Source organism: Benincasa hispida, chromosome 2 (genome assembly GCF_027475165.1).
Source record: "Benincasa hispida cultivar pf3 chromosome 2, pf3_genome.v1.1, whole genome shotgun sequence".
Classification (NCBI taxonomy): domain Eukaryota; kingdom Viridiplantae; phylum Streptophyta; class Magnoliopsida; order Cucurbitales; family Cucurbitaceae; genus Benincasa; species Benincasa hispida.
This window is the reverse complement of record NC_143479.1, coordinates 59,603,822-59,612,187: the sequence shown is the minus strand read 5'-3', so window position 1 is coordinate 59,612,187 and position 8,366 is coordinate 59,603,822.

Below are 8,366 nucleotides of genomic sequence, written 5' to 3'. Positions count from 1 at the left end.
TTCTATTGTGCAGATAGCATGACAGGCAACAACCTTTGACGTTTTCCTTGAATAACAGCCGTAGAAGTTTTCCGAAAGGAAATATGCTAACGTCACTTATCGCCTAGGTTGAAGAAAGTCCCTATCTTCCTCCTCAACAAGCTTGGGCTTCCAAGCCTTCATTTTTCCCTTCCTTTTTTAAGTTATGTTCCCACTTAACTCGATAGAAGCGCGACTCTTTTTTAGTAGAACTCGACTTCTTCTTCTTTCGATGTGTTACAAGAATTCATCCTTCATCATCGTCACTATAAACATGTTCCTTTTTGTTTTGAAAATTTATCATTCAATCGCTTGCTAAAATCGAACGACCACAGGTTCAAAGGTCCCAAACTGGACCAAACTATCTCTTTCATCATACCATATAGTCAATGTTGGAGCATTCAGAGTTACTGCAACTACGGCATAATTTGTTTGAGCAACCTTGTCCAAATCCAACTCAATCTTTCTCTCACGAGCCAACCTTAGAATCAACTCCTTTAGCAGAAAACATTTTCAACCGGGTGGCTAACGATCCTGTGATACTTGCAATAGTTAGGAAGAATGATAAACTTTTTCCTACTTCTCTTTCAAAGTTAGGCAACGTCTTTCACCTCCCTCATCCTTCTTCTCAGTAGGGTTATATTAACGACTATTTATTCCTTCGTGGCATTTTTCACAATCTTTTTAACACCCTTAACTTCTTTCTTGTCCTTCTTTGCTTGAGGGGTCAGGAAATCCTTTGTTCCCCTATTAGCAATAATCAATTCCATGTCGTGAGAGCGAGTTACCATGTCAGGTTGCCCTTTTCTTAAAAGAAAAATTGAAATTTATTTTTTAAACCTAAGTGGAGTTTCATTTAGAAAATTCAAATTTGAAAACTTTGAATCAAATTTGAATTAAAACCAATTTAAAAATCATTTATGGACTATTAAAAGTAAAGGTCAAATTGAGGTTGCTTTGGATTCAAAATCATTTAAATCAAATTGAATTTTCTTTAGGAATTCGAATTAAAACAAATTTAAAACATTTGAAAATTAAACTTGAATGGAATTGAAATTCAACAAATGTGAATTAAAACCAAGTTAAAATTCATTTATGAAAATATTAAATTAAAGTTTTAGAAACTTAGAATTGAAATGATTCCAAAATTCATTTTAGTTAAACTGAAGGGTTGGACACCAAATTGATATTGGAGTTCTTTTTTAAAACTCCAAATTGAAGATTAAATTGAAATTTGGAAAAAATTACCGAAGCTAATTAGAAAACTTCAAATCAAATCCAAATAAGTTTTATTTGGGAATTCCAAACTAGAATTTATTTGTAAAACTAATTAAAACTAAATTGAAACCAGTTGTGACTAAAATCTATTGATTTTTTTTTAATAAAGCCAATTTGAAAACCTTTAGAAAAATTGAAACAAACTTTATAAAAAAAAAGTTTAAATTGATATCAAATTGAATTCTAAAATCCATTTAAAGAAGGAAGATTTTGGAGAATAAATAAATAAAAGAGAGAAAATAAAATAATAAAAGAAATTTAAAATGGGACCTACCACACTTTACCTTTTTTTTCTTTCATCTTTCTTCCTCCATGATTTTTATTCTTTTTTCTTCTTCTACCATTTCCTTTCCTTCTCCTCTCTTTCTTTCATTCTTCTTTTTGCAAGTGGGTTGCAGTTTTGGGTTCATTAGAATCTAGCTCGCACGCCGTTCGTCGGAAGTCATATGCGTCGATGGGGATCTCGCTAGAGTTTAGATTGTGATAGATACACTGGAATGTTGGAAATTTACTATGATTTTCTTCTACTCTTTTCTCTAAAATGTCTCCACCTAAACTCGCTTCTCATCTCATCTCCAATTTCTTTCTTAAATCTTTATAATTCTCTCCTTTCTCTATTTTCAATGTGTATAATAATTCTTCGATCCCCTTTACTTCACATAAATCTCTTTTCTATGTATTCTTCCCCTTTTAAAATGTATTATGTTCCCTTTTTATAAGTTATAATAAGGCTTAAATTAGCTTAGAGAGAGTTGATAAAATGGAGGAGAAAAGTGAGGGAGAATGAGAGAAATGGGGAAGAATGGGAAGAATAGGAAGAATAGGAGAGGAATGAGGAAGAAGGAAGAATGAGAAAAAAAAATTAAAAAAATAATAATATTTTTATTTAATGTTTTTCTTACTTTTCTTTTATTTCTATATATAAAAGATATTTATCTTTTTAGATTTTTTAAAAACTCCATTAACAAAAATAAAATAAAATAAGACATATTTAAAAAACAAAAAAAAAAGTCGGACCAAATAGATGTTTACAAGATTCATATTAAAACTATAGGTCATGAGAGACAGTTGCATTTTAATATGATTAAGATGCATAATATATGATTAATTAATTAAACATTTATATTATATGTGATAATATTAATCTCAACTCCCTATTATACGGGAGTTATTTCACGTGGATGGAGAATTATTGTAACTCTCCTCCATCATCCTCCTTATCAGTGTTCTTTTGGAAACATAGAGAGAGGTGAAAACGTTGAATAAGAAGAACATAAGAAAATCTCTCTCAAAATTGATTGTCTCATTTTTTTTTCCTACAATACCTTTCATTCTCACAAAACACAAGAAATCCCACAATTTCATTCTTTGTCAGGGAATAGCAAGATTACTGAGTGGTAGTGTCTTTTGGATTCATATTCGTGTTGTTTGGTTCGTGAATGGTCTTGTTGTTCGTACAGAGAAGAGTTCTTGATCAAAGGAGAGGAATTACTTAAAGGAAAATATATTCAAGCGTAAGTTTTTCTCTTCCCATCTTCCTCTCCATAAAGCATGTTGTAACTTCACATGTTTATCCTTAATTTCTGTTTGCTTCTCTATTTTTGTGATTTTTCAAACTTGACTATCATTGGCACGACGTTCACACGCTTCCTCGAGGAATTCAATTCCTTCATATCTATGGTTTTAACATAAATACCACACTCATTTATCTTAAATCCATTTGATAATATAGTGTGATCAAATTTTTCATGTCATTGCCTGGGTGCTTGTTTCAACCCATAAAGATGATAGGATTGGTGTTCTAAATCTCATGTTTGTAAACTGTATACAATTTTTTTATATAAATAAAATAAAAAAGTTATTTATTTGTACCCTAATTCAATAAACTAAGATCCGAGGTTATTTTATGTAACTCAAACATGTATGTGGTTGACATAAAAATGGATCATGTTTAAGTATTAACCTAAATGGTCTATAGTATATGGATAAGGTTGTGTGACACTATAGATACGACCCACTTTGAAACTGTTATAAGAGTTGTAAAATGTTACAAACGATCTGATCCCAATCGTTCATGTGGAAATATGCTAGTGGAGGTATCCTATATAAAGAGTTTGTATAAGATCAGACTGTGAAATGATTATTCTCTCTTTATAACATCGTTGATTGAAGAGGTTAACATTTCATAGGATGACCATAGGTGACTTGACTTTAATCTTGAGTAGTTTATGAACTCCTGTCTATAAGGGTAATCATTTGATCTGTATGGGTGAGAGTGGCCACATTCGTCGACTCAATAAGCCTACTATTTTGGGAATTTGTTCGAATAGGGAGCTGGGAACATAACTACACAAGATGAAATTCTCTTCTTCTCGTTCTTAGGATAAGTAAATGAATAGCTCTCTTAAGGGTTGATTCTAGATCTTACACAATAAGGCCTCAACCTCTCAGAGGGATTAGTTTATAATTGAACTATAAATTGTTTGTTCATTGGAGGGGTCAATGGTACTTAAGGAGTTAGATGTAATACATGGGTAAAACGGTAATTTTACCTAACTATTATTATGAGCAATTCGTGAAGGGTTGACTGACTATTGATCGGTTGTATCTGTGGACATAAAAATATATCTACAGTGCAAAGAATGCAGTTGTGGGTCTTTAATGAAGTGACTTGCAGTTAACGAATATTGATTAATTTAATTTAAGAGTTTAATTAATTAATATCATATCATTTGAGCTCTTAATTGTAGGTCTATTAGGTCCCCTTCTTATCTCATTAAAGATAAAACAAGGAATAAATGTTTTTGGAATAATTTGAATTGTTCAAATTATTTATAAGATATAGAGGTGTGATCTATATTAATGTGATTAATATAGACTATAATGTATATTGATACATTATGATATATAGTTAATTATAAATATGATTAATATTATATATGAGAGAGATAAATATTTGAATAAAATTCAAATTAATATAATGTATATTGATACATTATAATATAAAGTTAATTTTGAATGAGATTCAAAATTATATTTTATTATATGAGAGTAATATATTTGAATGAAATTCATATAATTACTATAGGTTAAGATTAATATGAATGAGATGCATATTAAAACTATAGGTTACATAAAAGAACATTATTTGAATAAGATTCAAATGAAATTTAAATATATCATATGAAATTTATTAAATAAATAATTGTTAATTAATTCATATTTATTTAATAATATATTAAATTTGATTTAATATATATTAAATAAATTAAATTTAGAATCACTCCCAAAGAGAGTTATTTTGCGGTTGAAAGGAGGGGAGTTGTAACTCCCCCTTCCCCCTTCCCCCACCCACATCCCATCACTCTCACATAAGGATTTTTTAGAGAATTTTTTAAAAGGTGTGTAAGTATGTTGATGAACATACTAGAGATCTCTATATAAAAAGAAAACTCTCTCAAACAAAATCTTCTCTCTTTCAAGAACTATTTTCCATCCAAAAGGATCCCATGATCTTATATTTCTTACATGACAATAGCAAGGAAGCTCAAGTGGTGATGTTTAGAGAAGTTTCTCATTTTTATTCTTGGAGGAAGCTTTGCAATACAAAGAGTTTGTGACTGGTTGTGAGATCGACACAAGAAAAGAATTCTATTGAATAAGGTCTTCAAGGTAAATCTTCTTGTCCCTGAAGCATGCTTAAGTTAGATATGTTTGTTTTGTATCTCTTTGTTTCCCTAATTTTTCGAGTTTTCAAAATGAATAACACTGAAACTTACGTTCACACGCTTCTGCCAAGGAATTCAATTTCTTCAAAAGAGACTTAACAAGTTTACAAACTTTGTCTTCAAGTCCTTTAATAGCAAATCTTTCATGTTGTTTCATATAGATTTCTTCATCTAAATTTGAAGGGAATTGAATCCTGGCAGAAGCATGTGATTGTTTTTTTTTTTTAATTTCTTGAAACAATTAAAAAATAAACATGAAAAAGGTTAAACAACATACCTTTGTTGATCCAAGACTGTAGCAAAATCTCCTCTTGAAATTGGTTGTCTCGTTCTTGAATTCTTTCAATTCTACAAGATCTTACTTGCTATGACTCTGGCAAGGATCCGGTTTGTAGGAACCGCTTCTTGAAAGAATAAAGAGACTAGGAAGAATAATTTTCTTAGAACTTTTCTAAGAAAATTGGGAGAAATATTAGAGGGAGAGTTTTAGGGTAATCATAGATATTATTATTGTAGAGAGTGTAGAGTGTATTATGAGGGCTCCTAAGGGTCCTATTTATAGAACTTTATGGATTACTCCTAATTCTATTGGGATAACCTTTTTGAAGAAATTTTAAATTAAATATTTAATAATATACACTATTAATAAATATCTACCCAAGTAATATCTCATATTAAATAGTTTAAAATATTTAAATCATATTTAAATATTTATCTCTGGTAGAATCATTAATTTAAATTTCATCCAAATTAAATTATTAACTATTTGAATCTAATTCAAATTAATTAATTAATTTTTCCTCTAATTATTTAATTTAATTTTTATTTAAATTAAATAGTCTATCTAATAGACCTGAATTTTTTCAATTAATGGATAAATTAATATTGCTTAATTAACAATTAAATTAATCAACTAATAAATTACGAGGCTTTAAGGCACAAATCCCAACAAAATCTCCATTTAATAATGCATTTTTTACATCCACTTGGTTTATTTCCAAAATTTGTAAAGTTTGCAATTAACATCTTTATAGATGTAATCCTCGTTAATGGTATCAAAGAAATCTTGCCCCTCTTTTTTACAAAAGTCTTTAGCTACCAAGCGGGCTTTGTACTTATCTATAGTATCGTAGGCCTTTAGCTTTCTCTTAAAAATTCATTTACTCCCAATTGGTTTACTTCCAGGAGGTAAATCAACTAATACTCAAATATTGTTCTGTAAAATAAATTATGGCTCACTATTAATAGTTTCCTTCCAATAATGTGCATTAGGAGATGATACAGTTTCTTGAAAAGTCTGAGGTCCATCTTCTATCATATAAGTTATGAAATCGAGTCCAAAAGAAGTAGCTTTCTCAGCTTTTTTGCTTCTTCTAGGTTCAGACTCAGTATTCTGATCGTCTGGACCTTTCAAAGAGTTAGCCTCATTAGTTCTTTTGGCACCATTAATTTTGTGTCTTTCCTCCTTTAAAGGAAATATATCCTCAAAGAATTAAACTTCAATAGATCATATTATGGAATTATTATTGATATCAGATATTTATGATCTAACCACCATGAATCTATAAGCAGCACTATCTGTTTCATAACCTATAAGGACACAATCTTTTGTCTTAGGTCCAAGTTTGGTCCTTTTTTCATAAAGGAGCTTGTACCTTTGCCAAATACCTCTATACTTTCAGCATTGATATGAGGGTAACTTTCCATTCTACACTTCATAAGGCGACATATTAATCTTCTTATGTGGAATTCTATTTAGTATAAAATTTGTTGTCAACAAAGCTTACCCCCACAAATTGTAAGGTAAACCTAAACTATTTAACGTGCAAATAACCATGTCCTTTAAAGTTTGGTTTTGTCTTTCAGCTACACCATTTTGTTTTGGTATATAAGGTGTTGTAGTTTGATGGATTATACTATAATTCACAAAATTCATAAAGTTATGATGATTCGTATTCACCACCTCTATCTAATCTTAGCACTTTTACTTTCTTTTCAAGTTGATTTTCAACTTCAGTCTTATATGTTTTAAAAATATTAAAGGTTTCATCTTTACTATGTATTATATATACATAGCAATATTTACTACAATCATCAATTAATGTGATAAAATATCTCTTATCACCTCTTGTGGGAGTACTTTTCATATCACATATATCATTGTGGATTGAATCAAATAACTCATTACTTCTTTGCACATATGAAAATGATTTTATAGTAAACTCTGATTCAACACAAACTTTACATTTATGTCTATTATCAATGTTAAAATTCGGCAACAGTCTTAAGTTTATCATTCTATTTAAAGAACGATAATTGACATACTCCAATCTAGAATGTCATACATCACACAACTCAACAGTATAAGCAAAAGAGTTGTTGTTATTATTATTCTTTGGCATTTGTGCTAGTACATTCAATTTGAACATGTCATCACTCATATATCCTTTTCCCACATACATACCCCCCTGTTAGAATAAATTTATTTGACTCAAATAGAAGCTTGAACCCATGTTTGTTAAGTAGAGTTCTTGACACTAGATTATTTTGAATCACTGGCACATGCCATACATCATTAAAGGTAAGTATTTTTGCAAAATTCCATTTCAGTAGGACCTTTCCCTTGCCATCCACAGAGGCAGTTGAAGCATTTTCCATCTACAATTTTTCATTGTCATCTTGTTTCTCATTTGTTCTTACAAATGTGCCTATTAGCACCAATATCAATCCACCAATCTTTGGTGTCTAAAGCCATATTTACCTCATAAATGACGACAACCAGATCGTCGTTTTCCACGATGTTGGTCTGATTTTTGGAACTTTTTTCCTTCTTGTGTTTGCACATTGCAGTAGTATGGCCACCCTTACCACAAACCCAACAATTTCCTCGAATGCGCTTTGTCAGCATCATTTCTTGACCCATGATTCACATTTTTCTTTTTGAAATTCTACTTTTTGGGTTTATCTTTGAAGCTTCAACAATATGTGCTTTGGCTTTGACTTTCGGTGGAGTTTCATCTCCTTTTCTGTTATCCTCTTTTGTACGGACTTTCACCGTAAGTTCTCCATGGATAACTCTTTTCGCTCATGCTTGAGATAGCATTGAAATCCTTCCAGGAACGAGGCAACTTCTCAATCACTGCAGCAACTAGGAATGACTCACTAATGTCCGGTCCTTCATTTTTCAAATAACTAATGATAATTTGCAATTCCTTCATCTAATTGACTACCAATTTGGGATCAACCAACTTATAATCTAAAAATTTTTCCACAAGGAATTTCTTAGTACCAGTATCTTTCAGCTTGTATTTCTTGTCTAATGCCTCCCGCAATAGTTTTGAG